This window comes from Rattus norvegicus, chromosome 16 (genome assembly GCF_021556685.1).
Source record: "Rattus norvegicus strain SHRSP/BbbUtx chromosome 16, alternate assembly SHRSP_T2T, whole genome shotgun sequence".
NCBI lineage: Eukaryota > Metazoa > Chordata > Mammalia > Rodentia > Muridae > Rattus > Rattus norvegicus.
Window position 1 is genome coordinate 28636619 of NC_141549.1, and position 20475 is coordinate 28657093.

Consider the following 20475-nt stretch of genomic DNA (forward strand, 5'->3'; position numbering starts at 1 on the left):
ATTAGGGTATAAGTTCTAAGAGACAGAACTCAGGCTTATGAAAGAGCCCTGGGGGAAGATGCAAGAGAAGTTAATATTGCATATGGGAAAGAGTTTGAAAAGCATTGTAGAAATGGGGATTTGGATGAGCTCAATAAACCTGAGGATGAGATCCTGCAAATCCAAATTTCCTAAAATTGTTAGCATTATTCTCATCTTTTTAGCACCTTTTTGTTTTTATGCTAATGCTGTAGCTACAAGTAGATGCCCTGATGACCTGTGATTTGGAGGGTCTTTTCAAGAGTTAAAAGTTAATGTTGGATTTGCAGACACTGAACTTGACTTTATGTGAGCCTTGTGCTTTCTGGTCACATAGATACATGGAGGGGGTTGGGGGAAAATAATGTGTTTGAGAAAAATAATAAAAATATTCTTGATTATGTATTAGTGTATAATAAAGAAGTGTGTAACCAATAAAAGACTGAGATAAACTCAGAAAGAGGGGGAGGGAGGGAGGGAAAGAGAGGGGGGGGGAGCGAGCCTGCAAGCTGTCTTCAAGCACAGCTTCAAAGCAACAAGTAACCCATCACTTTTCACCTTAATCCTAGCCTGAGACTGGTTTTTATGCCCATCCAATCCTCCCATTCTCAAGACCTCTGAAACAATTGAGGCTGATCCTCAACACATGCCAAGGACTACTGGTTTGTGCAGGATCTGAGGGAGGTAAAAATGTGGGGGAAAGACAGCCCTCACATGGTTCCAAACTCATACACCCCGCTGAGCAGCCTCCCTCCCAAGCCCAGTATATATACTGTGCTCCAACTGAGGGATGCCTTCTTCAGCTTGCCTCTGGCACGCAAAAGCCGGCCTCTGTTTGCTTTCAAATTGCAAGATTTGGAGAGAGGCTTCAAAAGACAATTTACTTGGGCGCCCACCATTGTTGATGAGACATTGCATGAGGACTTGGGCCTAGGACTCAGGAGTTAGGTTCGCCATCCAGCTATCAAGTCACCTGGTCCTCGCTTTCCACTGAGTTCCAGCAAGGCATTAGCAGAGTCAAATAAACCTTTGCCACTGCCTGCCCTCACTCCTGTTCCAGGTCCCTCTATTCTCCCCAGCAAGATCCAGCTCCATTACCCACTCCAATGCCTAAGTCAGGGCCCTTATACCTATTAGAAGCTATCTTTCAGGTCCTCAATTCCTCCTGCCTATATCTAACTCAGAACTGCTGGTTATGCTTAATGGTCCTTACCATGAAGATATATATATATAATATATATATATATATCCTCACTCCCTGGGGACTATTAATAGACCATAGATGGTATTCAATGTAGATGGCGAGAGTCAGACAGAGGTATGCCTACAATCATAATGGGTCAGGGACTTTGCATTGGAAATAGCATACCTTCAGCCTGTTCTCACATCTGTAACCATACTGTAGTCCTTGCTGTTGTGGGGTGCATTATGCCCTCAGAGCATACTTGATGGGCCTATGCCTTGGGGCTTTCACCATGCATTTATGGCCTGATTATAAATATGACTGGGGATTTTTGTGTTCTGGTACTGGTCCCTAGGCTGGATTACTATTCAGGGGAGTGGTAAGTCTTCAACTAACTGGTATCTCTATCCAATTGGGTAAAGAGAACAGGCATTTCTGCTGTGTCACTGGGATCCTTCCTTGGCATAGGGCTGGCTGAAACTGTTAGTATAGGGGCCTCAGCCCTAATACTTTAGGACAAAAATTATGAGGCTCTATAGATGGCTGTAGATACAGATTTATAGGAGCCCAAAAAGTCCATCATGGCCATGAAGTATTCCCTTTCTTTCCTAGCAGAAGTAGTTTTACAAAACAGAAAAGGCCTAAACATGCCATTCCTCTCACAGGGAGGACTCTGTGCAGCCTTAGATGAGGAATGTTGTTTCTATGTTGACCACTCAGGGGTGGTCAAAGAATCCATGGCCTTAGTCAGAAAGAGATTACAAGACAGAACGATAGAAAGAGACCAGTCTCAGTCCCCCTTTTGAACTGGTCTCCTTGGAAGACTGACTGTCTTTGTCCCACTCTGACCAGCCCATTTATCCTATTGATGCTTGCCTTAACCTGTAGTTTAAGTTTGGTTTGTTAAGGAACAGATTTCCACTGTTCAACTGATGAGTCTCAAAAAACACTACCAGACCATGGAAACATCTCAAGGATTAAGATGGCCCATTGCTCACGAAGGAAATGAGAGGACTGAGCCAGCCTGACTCCATGACAGGCTTCAAACAGACATTTTGAGAGACTAGGACTTAGTTTCTGTTTCCAGGAACTAGGCACGTCTATGTAAGTCAGTTACTGGAAAAAAAACAGTCTAAGGGAAGCTAATCAAAAACTGCCTTATCTGCAGATGCTCCCGCTCCTTCTTGAAAGTGGAAAAAAATGTCCATAAGAGGAGATATGGAAGCAAAGTTTAGAGCAGCGACTGAAGGAATGGCCATTCAGAGTCTGCCCCACATGTGGCCCATATATACACAGCCACCAAACTAGATAATATTGATAAAGCTAAAAAAAAGTACATGCTGAAAGGGACCAGATATAGATCTTTCCTGAGAGACACATCCAAAGCATGTCCGATACAGAGGTCAATGCTAGCAGCAAATCACTGATCTGAGAACAGGACCCCATTTAGAGGAATTAGACGAAGGATTGAAAGAGCTGAAGGGGCTTGCAACCCCATAAGAACAACAATGCCAACCAACCAGAGCTTCCAGGGACTAAACCACTATCCAAAGACTATACATGGACTGACCCAGGGCTCCAACTATATATGTAGCAGAGAATAGCCTTGTTGGGACACCAGTGGAAGGGGAAGCTCTTGGTCCTACCAAGGTTGACCCCCAGTGCAGGGGAATGTCAGGGGGGCAGTAAGGGAGATGGATGGGGGGAACACCCATATGGAGGAGGGGTGGGGATGCCGTCTTATGGACAGGAAACCGGGAAAGGGAATACCATTTGAAATGTAAGTAAAGAAATATATCTAATAAAAAAAGTTTAAAAACTGCCTCATCATCTAGACTAAGAACAGTACTTCAGTAACAGTTTCCAGCCCCCCCCCACCCCCGAACAGTGGATCTGGAAAGGCCCCAGAGTCCAAATCAATCCCAAAGATACTATACACCTAAAGACTGAGTCAACCTACCAGGATAAATAAAGGTCACCTACTCCTTCCTGGAATCCCCCTAATCTGTCTTAAATTGTGCCTGTGAATTTACCCTCTAGTCTCCATCTTGACGAATGGTAGACCCCTTCATTCTGTAATTATCCAGAATAAATGCTCTTTGCTTTCGTATACTATTTGAGTCTGGGGTATCATTCTTTGACAAATCATGGACCCTTATAATTCAAGTGCATCAAAGAAGAAACAAATTGGCTTATTGACTATATTTTTTAAAAGGAATCTTAGCTGAGGATTTTTAGAATATCAAAGGTGGTTGTAGTGGCTGGTTTGTGTGTCAACTTGACACAAGTTAGAGTTGTCAGAGATGAAGGAGCCTCGGTTGAGGAAATGCCATGAGATCCAGCTGTACGGCATTTTCTCGATTAGAGATCCATGTGTGTGGGGAACCAGCATATGGTAGGTGGTGCCATACATGGACTGGTGGTTCTGAGTTCTATAATAAAGCAGGCTGAGTAAACCATGAGGAGGAAGCCAATAAGCAACATCCTCCATGGCCTCTGCATCAACTCCTGCCTCCAGGTTCCTGCCCTGCATGAGTTCCTGTCCTGACTTCCTCTAATGATGAACTATATAATCTGTAAGTATTAGCTCAATAAACCCTTTTTCTTTCCAAGTTGCTTTTGGGTCATGGTGATTTCATTGCAGCAATAGAAACGCTAACAAAGAGAGTGACATTTCAAAGACTAATATTCAAAGGCTTTGTATGTTTATGTGTATGGATGTTCCTTATCATGATATTTACAAACAATCTTCCTAACTGAGGATAATAATGAAAACTACAAGATAAGTTATTACACTGTGACTTAAATATCTTACCACTGACATCACCACTTTAGAGTTTCATGGTAAGTAGATGTTGGCAGTAGAATAAAGTTCACTCTAAACTCCTTCCTAACTGCTCCACGTTGTATGGCTGGATCATTTGTCTGCACAAAAATCATTGCTGGACTCACTATATTCCTCTAGGTTTTGTTGTTGTTGTGTTGTGTTTTGTTTTCTAAACCCAGTGGAGTTATATAAAGGATGTAACATAATTTTCACATGAAAGTCCACATCTGAGCCATAATAGGACAATGACAGTTAGATATGATTTTGTTTTTACCACATTGAGACATATCAAGGGACCTATTGATAATATTGATAATATGTCAAAATCCAGAGCAATGTAACATGAGCAAAATGGTTTAGAATCCAAAGCAGACAGTAGCCTGGAGCCAAGGATTTTGAAGCAGGTCATTTCCCATTTACGAGCAATAGCTTAACTTTTCATTGTGTTTTTCCCTTTGCACTAAATGATGTAAGAAAAAGAAGAATAGGGAATGGAAGACAGCACAGAACTTAAGAGTGTTTTCCTCTCTTCTAGAAGATCAGAACTTTGTTCCCAGTACCCATCAGTATCAGGCGAATCATAACTGTCTGGTGTCCAGTGATAGGGGATCTGACACCTTCTGCTGGCACTCACATAAGTGTGAAAACACACACACACACACACACACACACACACACACACACACAGAGAGAGAGAGAAGTAAACAAACAAATAAATAAATAAATAAATATTATTTGAATAATATGTAAGAATAAGAGAGTACAAAGAATAAACAGACACATTAATTATTGAGTGTTTGCTTCACTTGGACCTGGTTTTAATGACCCTGACAATATAGGAAAAATGATACTAAGAAAGTCAGTATTTTATATGAAAGGTACAATTAAATACAGTCTTAGACTGATCTGGCAAAGTAATAATTTTAAAGTATTAAAGACAAGAGCTATATTAAAATACTTTTGTATACTGTGTAAATATATTTTAACTCAAAAACTTCTTAACATCAAATAATACTAAAAATAGAAAGTTTAGCCCAATTTGCAATGGTTACCTCTCTTCTAGAGTATTATCATCTACAAGTATGGTTTTCAGGCATTAATTCCCACAGCTTCTTTACACTTTATGTAATTGGGCCAATTCCTTTGAAAATAAAAAGGGGGGAATAAAGTTTTCCCATTAGCTTAGTCACAGTTGTAATCACATATAAACATAGTTCCAGATAAATAAGTTCATACAACCAAATTTTTCATAAGCTGCAAGATTCATTTTATTCACCCATAAATTTGAAGATTGTCTCTCAAACTCTTAGGCAAGTGTTGTCTTAAATTCTTTAGCAATCTGTGATGGGTGTCTTGTCTTTATTATACTTGTCTTTTACTATTTATAAGTCATCATTTACATGTGAACTACCTTATACTCTAAAGCTGTACTTCTCCTGCAGTAACGGATGGTTTAGTCCTGACATTAGCTTTTCTCCCTTCAACATTCCACATTGGCCCTTCTGCAAGAGGCCGGCAGAAAACCCTCCATCCTCCTGCTTGAATATGCACATCAGACATTTTTCTCCACAACTCATATCACCTAAAATAGCCTTGTATACCTGAAACAAAATAGCACACCTACCTTATGGTTCTAAAAATAAAATAACCATTTTCAGAATCAGCTACTATCAAATCCCAGAGCTGCTCAGCCAATAACTAGCTCAGGTGTCACCCAATACACCGTGTTTAAGACATCTAACTTTGTAATTTCTAAACCATGCGTCATGTTTAAAATTCTATTAGCCTTCTTCTTGAGGCCTCCCATATGTAGAGTGTGTGTCTGTTCATTGGCAGGTAGACTCTTATTGCATCTTATGCTTAGACTGTCAGTCAACACCATGCCAGTTAATGCCAAACAATATACAAGAGATGATGGTAATGTTTTCAGATATAAGCGTTAGATGTTTAATCCCCTTCACAATCGCTAATGTTACTCTAACCTAGGTGATTGTCATTTTCACATACATTCTACCTTTACATCTGAGAGATTGCTTATAGCTTCAGAGAACACACTTGACATGTCTCATTAACAATCAGTCTGCCCCACACTTGCCTGCCAAGTAGGAATCATACTCAGGTGGCAGATTTGAAGTGTCCTGTAGTAGGTAACAAGGCTTGCAAGAGTCTAAAGCTGAGGACTTTAAAGCCACCATTTAACTCTGCCTGTATCTGTCTCCCCTCTAGACTAAATTACATAAAGAAAAATGAGTGAAAGAGAGCCTGTATGCAAAAACCAGTCACAAATGTAAATCATTGTCAGAGTTGGCATTCATTTTTAATGGTTTCAGTAACCCTGACAATGCAAAGGAAGGTAAATGAGAAAGACAAAATTGCACATGAAAGGTATTGCTCTAAGTTGTGCCTTAAAATCGGTATATTCATGTGTATATAAAATTACTGGGCTCTAAATAAGTCAAATATATTTGAATAAAAGTACATTGTTTTCACAATAATGATTTCATTGACAAAGTAAAATATAACTGCCGATGCAAATATTTTGGCTTTTTTAAATCACTGTATAGTTTTAAAATAACTCCCCTATATTCTCTCTTCTGCTTTTTTATCCTTAATCCTTCTTTTCTTTTCATTTAGTCTTCAGGGTTTTTTTTTTTTGTCTCCTTTCTGACTCTTACATATACATTTTAAAGACTACATGTTTTGCCTTTTCTATTTAGTTTTATATTCTTTGTATATTATAATTGAATTTTGTAGTGATGAAAATTGTACTATACACAGTACAAGACATGTTATACTGCATTTGATTAAGCAAAGAAATAGAGTTCTGTCTTCTGCCAAGCATATTTACTATAATGGTTAGGTAAACCTAGGAAACAAAACATTTTGGAAACAGAAGTAGATGTTTCCATAATACTACAACAAGAAGCATTATTATCAATTTTTTAGCCTCTAACATTATTGAATTAGTGCTGATTTTTAGAAATCCAGTATGCATAATTTCTTATATTGAAGATGAGAAGTCAAAAATAAAATACTGAAGTCAGACTTTTCCTGGGAAGCATATGCTGCAGACAAGTCCTTTAACCCAATTTAGAAATATGGTGCTAATTTCAAAAAGAATTGTTGAAGGCACCAAGTCTTCCAGAAGAGGTTCATTTACTTTGTACAATGTATAACTTCTGTTATAGTGAGGAAGCCCTCTTCAACAAATGGAAAAGTAGAACAAAATCTCACTGTCCGATGTGATTAATCTGTGTACCTGCCACATCTTAAACTACCCTATATAGTTTAATTTGCAAATGTTAAACATCTCAACAGCATAAAAAAGTTTGGTAACTACTTAAAATGCACAATGGTCAAATGTTTTGAAGATATTTTGCATATCATTTGATATGATAATTAAAATTGTTATTATTAAAACAAGAATTGAGGTACTTTACCTTTTAGTATATTTTTAAGACTTAAGAAATGTCATCATTGTGATTGTCATCATCTAATTAATTCAGAAAATTTCCCTATGAATATGTTAGCTAACAACAGAATGTTTTTCATGTTAAACAGATTCTTTTGGTGGGATGCATCTCTGATAGTGTTTTAAAGTATAAAATATCAAAATTATTCATTTTTAGATATTTATGTTTATTTTTATTTATTTGCGTGTGCCTCTGTGTGGGTCTCTCTCTCTCTCTCTCTCTCTCTCTCTCTCTCTCTCTCTCTCTCTGTGTGTGTGTGTGTGTGTGTGTGTGTGTGTATGTGCACCAATGTGGAAGCTAGGAAAGGACATTAGAACCCTGGAGGTAGAGGTACTGATGGTTTTGAGATACCCAACATGGGTGTTAAGAACCAAACTCAGGTTTTCTATAAGAACTGTAGCTCTCCTCAATCTCCAGCCTCCAAATGACTCATTCTTAAATTAAAGAGATGCGATATTAAACTTCATTGGTTTACTTTTTCCATCAGAACAATATGCCTTTCCCTGCTAGGCTACATAAATGGCACAAAAGTGCAAATAGACAAAATGAAGTTTGAATTTAGAGTTGGAAGTAAATCATAGGGACTGATGTTTGAAAACTGGCTCTCCGGTTTCAGGTATTGGTGCTTATAGTTCAGTGGATATGCCCATCATAGTGTGGAGGCACGGTGCCAGGTTGGTGGAGTAGGATGTTCAGTGAGCAGATCTTCAAGTGCAAGCATAAAGTAGAAGTAGGGTAAAGATATATATATATATATATATATATATATATATATATATATATATATATGCTTTCAAAGTCAACCTCCAGTAACGTACATCCTCCAGTAATGCTATATGTCCTAAAGACTCTACAACTTCATCAAACAGCACCACCACATGGGGGCCAAATATTCACATCCCCATGTTTATGGGAGCATTTCTCCTTTAAACCACCAGAGAATAAAACTATGCTACATTGGTAAAGGGGGTTTTATCATGTCTCCCTCTGTTGAGGGTACCAATATCTCCCTCCTACCCTTCTCCACTTCCTCTCTTTTGACCCATCACTTTCTGTGCTCTCTGGAGAATATGATAGGGAACAATTTTCCTCTGGTTTATTTATAAACTCTAAAGGCATGCAAATCTCATCCAGCTCAGGTAACATCTCAACATGTCTTCTTCAGCAAATTTACTCTCTGAGAGGAATTTTAGCATCCCTTACTAATTTGATTATCTTTTCAACATTTCTATATGTAACTAGAAGTCTAAGAAGAGAACTTGTTTCTTTCAGAAACTTTCCTCCAATATTTTTCTCTTGTATATAATGGAAACATAAAGTCCACAATAGTTGTTCTCTGTTGGACCCTCCTGTGCTCCCTCAGTATTTGCCTTGGCCGAGCATTGTTGATGCATGTGGAAATATTTGTTTTTAAGAAAAGAACATCTTGGCCTTTGCTGTTTGGCCCTTAGGCAGTAACACCTTTGGGTCAGTTCCTGTTTTTATCCTGAGAATGTAAACTTGTTTTATCAATGTGCTTCCGGGGTTTTTCCACCCAGTGGACTTGATGTATATATACTGTGAACCTCAGTATAGTTTTAGCATTCTTGTAGCATGAATGACCAGAGTCTCTGTCTTTTGTTAAATACCCCAGGCCTATCCCTGGTTCTTGGTACCATGGCGGTGTGGGTGCCATCAGTTCTTTCTACCTGTGTTTTGATTATGAGTTCAGTGAAAAGGTCTATCATTAATCATTTGTTAAGCATAAGGAGACAGGAATCCTTGTATAGAGCTGGTCCAGGATTTTCAACTGCTATAGCATATCTAATAATTTGGAAGTTTGGACCTAAATTATCATGTTGAATCAAATTTCAGGGCAAGCTTGGATGAACCAAAAGAATATGCAAAGATCAATTAGTGATATCTACTACTGAATGTGGGGAAAGTGAAGATTCCAACAAGGTATACTGTTTATTCTTCCTTAACAGATGGAAAGAATGTGGACTTTAATATTTTAAAATGTTTTAATTCTATTCCTATTTATGTGGCTAAAGTTTTTTTAATAAGTATCATTTGTCAATTCAATATATCACAAAGATTAAATGGCAATAGTCTATGTGTATGTACCTAGCAGAGTTATAATTGTAGAATTTAATATGGTTAGAATTATTTAACATATTTAGATACCTAATGGTAAATTATTCCCAGAAGATAACCTAGCCAGATGTTGTGATGTTACCAACAAGCCCTACAGAATTAGAATTTTAATAGCTCAAATATTATTGAAAGAATTTAAGTATATATTTGACACTTGTTATGGATATAGAATATTAAGTAATGGAGGATAACAATCAATGATTTTGTCATTCAAGAGCAATTACTTTCCAAAAAGAATGTTTGCTGTCTTCAAAAGCTATCATTTCCACTTACATAACTTTTCTTCAATTGACTCATGTTTTTAAGAGGCTTTTAAATTATTTCTTATCATATGGTTATATTCTTTTCGTGTTCTGAATGATGTTTGTTATAGAGAGGATTTCTATTTTGAAATCAAGTGCACTAAAGATGTTTTACTTACAAGTTATTTATTTGTCTATCAACCATTTATTAATCTATTATTTACCTAAATGGGACACATATAAACAATTATAGTTATACAGTTACCTTTTAGTACAATGTATTTCTTCTTGTCCTGTTGGATCACAATTAGGTGAATCTGGTTTTTGTTTCTGTTTTTTTTTTTCTGTTGCATAGGCCTAGTTTTTATGTTTGCATTCTTTTAGATAAAAACACTAATTGTTCCTTTTCTTTAGATTAAGATTCACTTATTTTTATTTAATGTATATGGGTGTTTTGCCAGCATGTATATGTTTCATGTAAATTCAGTGTCCATAGAAACATGAAGATGGCATCGGAGACCCTGGAACTGGAATAGCAGATGGCTGTGGGCTTCTATGTAGATACTAAGAACCAAACCAGGATCTTCTACAAGAGCAGCAGGTGCTATTAACTGCAGAGCCACCTCTCCAGAACCATTTGTTCTCTTTCTTCTCCTAAGAGCTATGTACCACACTGGCACCCTGAATGAGTTAGTAAAATGATAACAAGCTTTTAACTTTCAATATTTTTTTACACATTTAAATTTTTGAAATGTTAATCAGAGGTGACCTGTTTTGAGAAAATGTAATCTAAAATTGTTTATTAACTATCAATCACAGCTCTGTTGTCCATAAATCCAAGGTAAATAGGCCTTCAGTTGGGAGCTGAAGAGGGTTGCAACCCCATATGAAGAACAATATCAACCAATCAGACCCCCCCCCAAGCCTCCAGGAACTAAACCACCAACCAGAGAGTACACATGGGGAAACCCACGGTACCAACTGTATATGTAGCACAGGGCTGCTTTACTGGGCATCAGTGGGAGGGGAAGCCCTTGTTTCTGTGGAGCTTCAGTGACCCAGGGTAGGGGAATGCTAGGGAACTGAGGCAGTAGCAGGTAGGCAGGTGGGAGAGCACCCTCATAGAGGCAGGCAGAAGGGAGAGAGGATATGGGGTTTGTGGTGAGGAAACTGCAAAGGGGAATAACATTTGAAATGTAAATAAATATAATAACCAATAAAGATGAAAAAAAGAAAAGAAAAAGGCCGTCAGACATTTAAGATATATATATTATAAATTCAGCTCTCACTGAAATATTTTACTAGCAGAATAATTTATTGGATCCCTTCCTACTGGAAGCTTTGGAACCACCATTTGATATCTGTTTCCATGACCTGAGAATGTGTCTTCATCCTTTTTAATTGAGCATATAACCATCTTGGTAATCAGAACAACTGTGGCTTCCAAACTTTGGTTTAGGGTACAGAGCAAATACTTTGTCAAATAACTCTACCGCTGTTTTATAGCCACCCTTCCGGGGAATGGAGTAGATACTTTAATGAGCACTCTAATCCCAACTCATTTCTTCAACTTCTGGTCTTGAGAGTTAATTCTGGCCCTCCACCACATCAGCCCTTTTTTTTTTTTTTTTTTTTTTGGTTCTTTTTTTCGGAGCTGGGGACCGAACCCAGGGCCTTGCGCTTCCTAGGTAAGCGCTCTACCACTGAGCTAAATCCCCAGCCCCCACATCAGCCCTTTAAACTTGTTTATATGTAGAAGGCGGAGGTAGAGGTGGAGGGGGATTCCTTTGCTTTCTGGCACTGAACATTGAACGTTTAACAAGATCACATGCCTCCAATGTTCTTGGTGTCTTATTATATCTGAAGCTATTTTAAGTTTCTCCTTACTGTAGTCATAACAATACAGCTCTCTTTGCTTTCTTACAGGCAACTACTCTTATGTAAATACTGATGCCTTCATTTTTTTAAATTAATGTGTCTATTATTTAGCTTTAAATTTAAATCCAGTACCAAAAGTTTATAATCAGCTAACTACCGCCTACATACATGTCAGTGAGAGGTTATCTCTAGGTATCCTGGCATAGACTAACAGCCTATTAACTAGGGATGAAAACCTTCAAGCTCAGGGCCAAAAGCAGATGTGAAGTAAATGGAAGGCTAGTGAAGCTAATCATGGCTCCATCCCAACATTCCCACTGTCTGCCTATGTAGTGTAACATTAGTGATAGGATCGTGGCTATTATTCCATTTAAAATAGAGGAAATATGAGACAGAAAAGCATCAATAAAGGAGTTAAATTGATTCTTAGCCATGGACCTGTGTACGTGAGTGTCTGTGAATGTGTGTTGTGTGTCTGTGTGTGTGTGTGTGAGAGAGAGAGAGAAAGAGAGAGAGAGAGAGAGAGAGAGAGAGAAAGAGAAAGAGAGAGAGATCGATCTACTGAAAAATAAAAATATAAAGCTTTCCTTTCTTCACCACAGATTTAGGTCTTTTGATACTCCCTCAAGATCCAATTCACAGTCTGAGCTTCATCCTCAGAAGATGGGATCCAGCTGGAACTAATTTCATCTTCTAGCAGGGAAGAAGGCTTTGCCAAATCCCATAGAAGAGCATCTATCTACTGGCTACAGCTGACAGGGATGACCTTGCAGATCAAGAGAAAGCAGGTTGTAGCAGGCTTTAGAGCCAGCGCCTGGACTGCTAGTGCAAATCTAGGTAGCAATTTCTGATGTTCATTTGAACTACATGGAAAAAATCACCGAAGTGTGAAAACCTTGTCCGATATTCTACTTCAGAATGTAAGTTAGCATCAGCAACTGTCATTACTAAAGTCACAGAAGTGACCATTGTAAGAATGAATGGGGACGATGTAGTCATGGCTAATAAAGCACTTTCTTTGTAAGCATGGGAATCTCATTTCTCTCCCTAGAACTCACATGAATAAACCAAGTGTGATGGTGCGCCCCGGTGACCTCAGCAGTTGTAGCTAGAAGGCAGAGACAGGCAGATCCCCGAGGCTCTCTAACAAGGTAGCTAGTGGCTGAAGAATGACATCCAAGGTTGTTCTAGGCATGTACACCCAGGACAAACACACACACGCTCATTCGCACATGCACGCTTAGCCATGCATTTAACACATGCTTGTGCATATAATGGAGGCCTGTATCTAAAAGTTTGTTCTCCTTCTTTTTAATTTGATTATGGAAGTTCTCTTCCTCTAAGAGGTGAGAATTGCTGTCATTCTTTAATCAATCTGAATGCCAAAAAGGATAAGCAACCCCAGCAATCAGGCTCAGAGTGGTAATTCTTTGGAGAGAGTTAGTTACATCCATAAGCCACCATCTTATGGTTGTATTTATTTAGGGTTTGCTGTGTGATCCATCCAATTACTTTAACGTTAACTCTGTGTGCCTCTCTGAAGATCTGGTATGATACACCAGGGCACGAGTCACCAGTAGTTTAAAAATGGACCATTAACCTTAACAAGAGCAAAGAGCATCACAATGACATTATGTGAATCCAGTTTAGCTTTACAAAAATCTGTACTGGGATTTGAGCCAAAGTTAGTTTAATTACAAACACCATAATTTACCTCAAATTGTCCCCTGGGCATATCATCCTATGTTAAAAAAAAAATCTGGACTGACTTATTGAGTCCTCCCTGGTTATCAGTGTCCTTGTTTCTTTCTCCTCAGCAACTATAAAGTATGAATATGTAAATCCTGTAAGACAAAGTTCAAATTTTAAAAAATTGCCTTCTTCTCTTTATTTGTTAGTAATAGAAGTCTATATAGAGCAGATTTAAGAATAATTAAAATTTTGAGGCATGAATTTCTCTCAAATACAATTACATTTGGTTGAAAGTCGCATCAATGTTGAAATTCCTTTCTCCATGTCTCCTTGGAGAAGTATTGGCTGTCCTTTACGGTGGACAATATTTTCATGGGTATCTGTCAAGTAAACAGACTTGGAAGATAGGGACAGTAAAACAAATGCTAAACTTACAGCATATGTTCTCAAAGTTCAATAATGCAGCAAAATATCTACGCAGGTAGCTACCAGGCCCATTTCAACCACTCTACTGAGACACAAACAAATGAAAAGGAGCACAAACAAGCTCCTTTTCATGAACTCATGCTGCTTGTCAGGCCATAGGTCCTTCTTGCCTGATAGAGAAATCTCATGTCTTCTGGCAGCAGCCATGAAACTTGCCTTCTACCTTCTTAACTCCTAGACAGAGGAATGATACACAGCAGACTACTGGCTAGTCATGCACTACCTGTTTTGGGACACATCCTTGCACACGTCTCTGTCTTACTGTAACAATTCTATTCATTTTCATCTCATATCTGAGCAAGCTCACTGTCTTACTTTATTCCCTTCTGCCCTTCTATGTCTTACTTGGGATATTTCTATTGCTTTTGTGTATTAGATTTGGTTACTTACTAGTTACATTTTTCAATATATCTTCCTTTCATGGTTTGCAGAAAATTTAAATAACGTTGTAGAAAACTTCTAAGTTCTCAAGAGTCTTATGTCTTTAAATCCTTTCCTGGCTCTGGCTTCCTATTCTACTGATACGTTTATCTTTCTATTCTGCCCCTTTCTTTATTTATTTCCTGACATTAAGCTATTTATAATATCGGACCCATTATCTTGATTTTCACTGGGAGAAAACATAGCTTATGAAAAGAATAAGGAAATAGATGATTTGCTAGATGTGGAGAAAGTTCATAGTACAACATGATTTAGGGGTTAGGTGGTCATTTTTGCCCTGCCTGACATAAAGTGTATACTTAAACTAATAGCTGCGTGACTCCTGTTTTCGCATAGTGTCCCTCTTAGGCTCTCAACTCCTGGGTGCTCTCAATAGCACACTATCAATACATATATATGTCAACCATCTTGTTGCATTGGAGGTACCAGCTAGAAGTGAGAGCAACGAAGAAGAACTTATGCATCCTGACTCCCTCTTCATGGAACCATGGCTGAAGAAAGCTGCATGTGTTCATCTGTCAGCTTTCTGCAGACCCCTGTGGTCATTTGATACAGCTGCTGGTGCTTTGGAGACTTGAGTGCGAATGGCTTTCTGCTGCTAGTAAACTCGGGAGACTTCACTCTTGCTCACTCTGCTTTTGGCTTTTTGTTAAGAAAATTTCAGTCAACTGTTGCCCTACAAACACTGAACAGTTATTCCTTTCTATGGCCCTCTCCAGTGAGGAAGCTGAAGCTCACAAAAACTGTCTGGTTCTAGGACTGAAGACACCAGCAAAGACTCTAGTGGAGGAGTTGGGACACAGAAGTGAGCCTGTGTGTTTGCCTTTTCCAGAGTTAGAACGGCCTTCAAAATGGCGGGTTGCCTTTCCAGCAGTGACTATAATTTATTTGATTTCATTCATTACTAAATATATGAGAACATGCTTTTAAGTAAAGTTCCATTTCTTCTTGATGTTTATAAGTTTCCTAACAGTGGACAATTCACTTGAAGACCCTCCAACTTGACCCAGAGACATAATTTATGCTAAATAATAAATAAATATTGTTTCTCTACTACAAGTAGCGTAAACTACCATTTTTCATTTCTGAGTTGATCATGTATTTGGTCTGAATGAAGATCGTCTTTTTCAGGAAGAATTCTGTTATCTTCTCAGTGGTTTACTTAAAATAAATCCTAAAAGGACATTATTCACAATCATTCCCTACCAGCCCGTTCTCATGCCAGGAAACTTGTGAGGACAATGTTGTGAGTGTTAAAAGTAAGAGCAGTGAGTACTAGAGTGCAAGAGAAAACATTCTCAAGAATTTAAATTTTTCTCATTTTAGAACACCCCATGAAAGTCTTGTATAACCCAGACAGACAGAAAGACCTTACCAAAGTGGACTTTGATTTCAGGAAAAGGTAGGGACCTGTTCTCCCTGGTGATTTAGGATCGGACTAGGTCCATCTCCACTCAGTTATTGAGTAGATTCCTACCAGCAAGTGTACACACCAAAAACACCCATAGAAAGAGCGGGATTGCGGTAGTTTCCTTCTGATGTTTTTGGTCCCATTCATTTCATTCCTTAATATATAGAAACTCGCTTTTCTGTAATGTTTACACACAATACTTACTGATTATTTCAAAATCAGTTTGTTTGACAAACATCCAGCTTATAAGAAATACTATTTAATTCTTTCTGACTTTTTGCATACTTATCTTGAAAACATATCCTGATATACATCGGAGACAAGCAACATTCTGTTGGAATTAATACAAGTTGTGTGTGTGTGTGTGTGTGTGTGTGTACAGATGCATACAGTTATTATACAAATTGTCTAGAAAAATTATTTGAACAGAACCTTTGTCCTACATAGCTCTATGACTATAGATAAGAGTGACTAATATGTTTATTTTGGGTAAACATATTTTTATATCCTTGAAAAATAATACAGCTAAAAATTTTTTCCTGAATTTCTTTTGAAGAAAGGTTATAAGCCATAATATTTAGTAATAGCAGTGATATAAATATTTTTCAATATCAAAAGGTTAAGAAATGTGACAAGTCTAGAGGAAAAAAAAGCCATCCCAGATGCTGCTAGAGCACTATAAAATGTGCGTGCTAGAAGCAGATAAACCTGAAACACAGACATTGCCCAACTCTATAAGCACAGGCTCAGAGACTGGAGTGAGTCATAACTCGATCTCTCCCGCAGATTGCCTGCCTGGTACCCATTATCCCAATGCCAAGCATCTGAACTTCACAGTGGGGCTCAGCCAGACTAAGCTCTACCAGGTCAATGTGACAGAACACAGAACACATTTATTTTCAAAATAAGCACTTAGTCCCCTCTCTCTGTCTTTGATAGTTCTAAAAGAATTAAAATTTGGGCTATTCCTGAGCAAGTACCTTAAGCTTATCGCTTCAAATCTTCTTCCTAAAATACACACACACACACACACACACACACACACACACACACACACACACACACCGCCACTGCCACCACCACCACCATCATCATACTCATCATCACATCTTGTTAGCGAACACTACAATCTGGCAAAGATTCTTTTCTTGACCAAACTCTCCAAGGCCCATCTGTGTGTTCCCTTATAAAGCTCTGTTTTAGCAAAAACTGTCTACACTCTGTATTTGATCAGCTGAGTCCCTAACCAGATTTCTTATCCTCCACTCCCAAATACCTATGTCAGATCACTTTCGGCTGTCTTCAGCAAAAGTGCTATTAGATTTGTTTATCCCTACACTCTATCATTCTTGATGTGGTTTCCCATCTCTTGGAACATACTCAGATTACCATGAAATATTTGAAATTAAGTTCAATCTTTTACCATCACTGCATTGCACTGCACTGCACTGCACTGCACTGCACTGGTACCCACTGTAGCAGTTATGAATAAAACCTGTTTTGTTATGCTTTCAAAACTATGGATACGTTTTTACTGACATATCTTAACTTCTTTTCATTCTATGACTTGGTAACTATGCATCTAGATGCCTTAGTGGAGAAATCTGAGAGTATATGCCTTTAACATGTCTACTTATATTCAAAGGAGCACAGGTGTTTGTTGTGCAAGTTGATAGGTAGATAAAGGGACCATTAGAAAGCATTAATTAAGAATATATTATAAAAGATTAACATAAATAAAACAGTATGCTTTATGTATAAGCATTTTAAATTAAAATATATAACTATACCAAAATAATGCTTCACTTTTTAATCTAATTTTTATTACACTTATTTATGAGGGAGCTCATCCATGAGGATCAGAACATGAGAAAGTCAGAGGACAACTTGTGAAAATTTGTTCTTTTACTCTGAGTGTCCTGTAGATCAAACTCAGTTCTCTAGGCTTGGTGTCAATCACCTTACTCCCAGGGCTGTGTCAAAGGCCAAGTCTTTGCTTTGATATTTTAGTATTGAACTCTTGTGTTTGAAACTCCTGATTTTCTTTTTTCTTTTTCTTTTTTTTTCTTTTCCATGGGCTTCTGTGGCTTTTATTTTTGCATGTAAACCACTGGGGGGAGTCTTGATGATGTGGGCATCCTAGAGATTAGGCTGGAGTTCTGAGTGCTCCAGACACTAGCTGGAAAGTCAGGTGACAGAAACAATGATTCAGACCGATTACATGATTACAAAGCTGGGGGCTCCATCAGGGCTCCAGGTGGTCGGGGTGGACGTCTAAGGAAGCAGTAACATGGGAGGGGCAAGCACTGGGCCAGCCTTGAGCCGCCTGGATGACATCAGAGACAGAGGATCTGGTAGCTCCAGGGATCTCCGGTCTATGCCTTACTTGGCCAGGGGGTTCCTGAAGGACCTGCCAGAAAACTTGGCTTTGCTGCCCAGCTCCTCCTCGATTCTAAGGATCTGATTGTACTTGGCCAGGCGCTCAGATCGGCAGGGGGCACCAGTTTTGATCTGCCCAGTGCAGAGCCCCACCACCAGGTCGGCAATGAAAGTGTCCTCAGTCTCCCCAGAGCAATGGGACACCATGACACCCCAGCCATTGGACTGGGCCAGCTTACACGCCTGCAGAGACTCGGTCACAGAGCCAATTTGGGTCACTTTGAGCAGGAGGCAGTTGCAGGACTTCTCGCCTGCAGCCTTGGCGATCCGCTTAGGGTTGGTCACTGTGAGGTCATCCCCCACCACCTGGATGCCTGCAGTTGCTGTGAACTTCTGCCAAGCATCCCAGTCGTCCTGGTCAAAGGGATCTTCAATGGACACCACTGGGTAGTCCTTGATGAAGGACTTGTACAGGTCGGCCAGTTGGTTGGGTGTAATGTACCAGCTGGCGTCATCCGGAGACTTGAAGTCCAGGTCATACTTGCCAGCCCTGTAGGTCGCAGAGGCAGCCACATCCATGCTGATGACAACCTGGTCAGTGAATCCGGTCTTTGCAATTGCAGTCTTGAGCAGCTCCACTGCTCCTTTGTTCTCCAGATTGTTAGGTGCTAATCCACCCTCATCACCCCACATTGATGGCGTCTTTCCCGTACTTCTCCTTGATGACGTTCTTCAGGTTGTGGTAAACTTCTGCTCCAATGCGCATGGCTTCCCAGAAAGAGGATGCCCCCACAGGCAGGATCATGAACTCTTGCATGGCCAGCTTGTTGCAGCATGAGAACCGCCGTTGATCACATTGAAAGCTGGGACCGGCAGGATGACTTCAGGGTTGCCGGCCAAGTCGGCAATGTGACGGTAAAGGGGCACCCCCTTCTCCACGGCACCAGCCTTGCAGACAGCCAGGGACACTCCCAGGATGGCATTTGCACCAAACTTAGATTTATTCTCGGTGCCGTCCATCTCGATCACCAGCTGGTCAATCTTCTCCTGCTCCACAACATTCAGTTTCTTGCTAACCAGAGCAGGTGCAACAGCCTTTGAGACACTCTTCCCCATGAAGTGGGTCTTAATCATTGTCTCGGAGTTCTAAGGCCTCGTAGATGCCAGTGGACGCACCGCTGGGCACCGCAGCACAGAAGAGACCTTTTGCAGTGTAGAGATCCACCTCAACGGTGGAATTCCCACGGGAGTCAAAGATCTCTCTGGCATGGATCTTGAGAATGGACATGGTGAAGTTCTGGCAGTAGGATCGCTGCGGAGTAAGGAAAGAGCGAAACTCCTGATTTTCAAATCATCCCTTTAGTTAGAAAATACCCAAGTTCTGTATTTTTCTCAGCAAATTAAATACTTGAATATATTCTACAATTTATCACTAATGCCTACACTACAGGTTATAAATACAAGAAGAAAATATCAGCCATACACCGATTTCTCCCTAAGGAAATGCCATTAGTGTTTAACTCTTAATTGATAACTTATTAGGCGTTACTCTCACATCTTGGGAATTCACTTTATATTTTCAGGCTACAAACTATTGGAATGTTCCTCAGGACTCAAAAGTCATAAGTATACAGAGTTGACAACCAAAATTGCTTGTTGCACTTGGTATCAAGCATGAAATCATAAACACCAACATGTGATTGAAAGTAATAATAGATTTCAATCTAGAAACTGAACACTTCAGACATTTCATGTGACAATATCTCTGTTTCTATTTGAACAAAATATTTTTTGAAATTCACAGATGTTCTTCTACTTTAAAAGTTGCCAATCTTATACTTGCCCTGGAAATAGTGAGTAGCAGGAAGCCTTGAGGTAAACTAGCTTATTGCTTTCTTAGGTATTGGAATCTTGTTCAGTGGAATTCTTCCAAGAGTCAGACATGTACCATCTTGTGTCTGTTTGAAGTCATCTGTTGGGGATGTTTGGGGGATTTGGGCAACCCCCAGTTATCTAAATGTTAACACATGTACTTTCTACTACACTATCCATGCACACCATGACAAGGACAATCTCTGAAGGTTCAAAGGCAAATGAAACCCTTTGTTAAACAAAGTTAAATAAAGTTCCACCATAAGTTACTGAGTTTATTAACTTCCAGATAATCTCACCAATGATAGTAAATCAATAGACAATAAAAACTTATTTCTGATTGATGCCAACATTAAAAACATTAAAATTGCAGTCCTTTTTTCTGACAGTCATTTTAATTTTTAATCTAGATTTCATTCCTGTAATTAATATGTGCT

General features: G+C 39.1%; 1 pseudogene; it reads right to left on the reverse strand.

Annotated features, from left to right (window-relative positions):
* Window positions 1-18024: 18024 nt before the first annotated feature.
* On the reverse strand, window positions 18025-19490 carry Eno1-ps8 (enolase 1, pseudogene 8; annotated as a pseudogene).
* Between the last annotated feature and the right edge of the window lie 985 nt (window positions 19491-20475).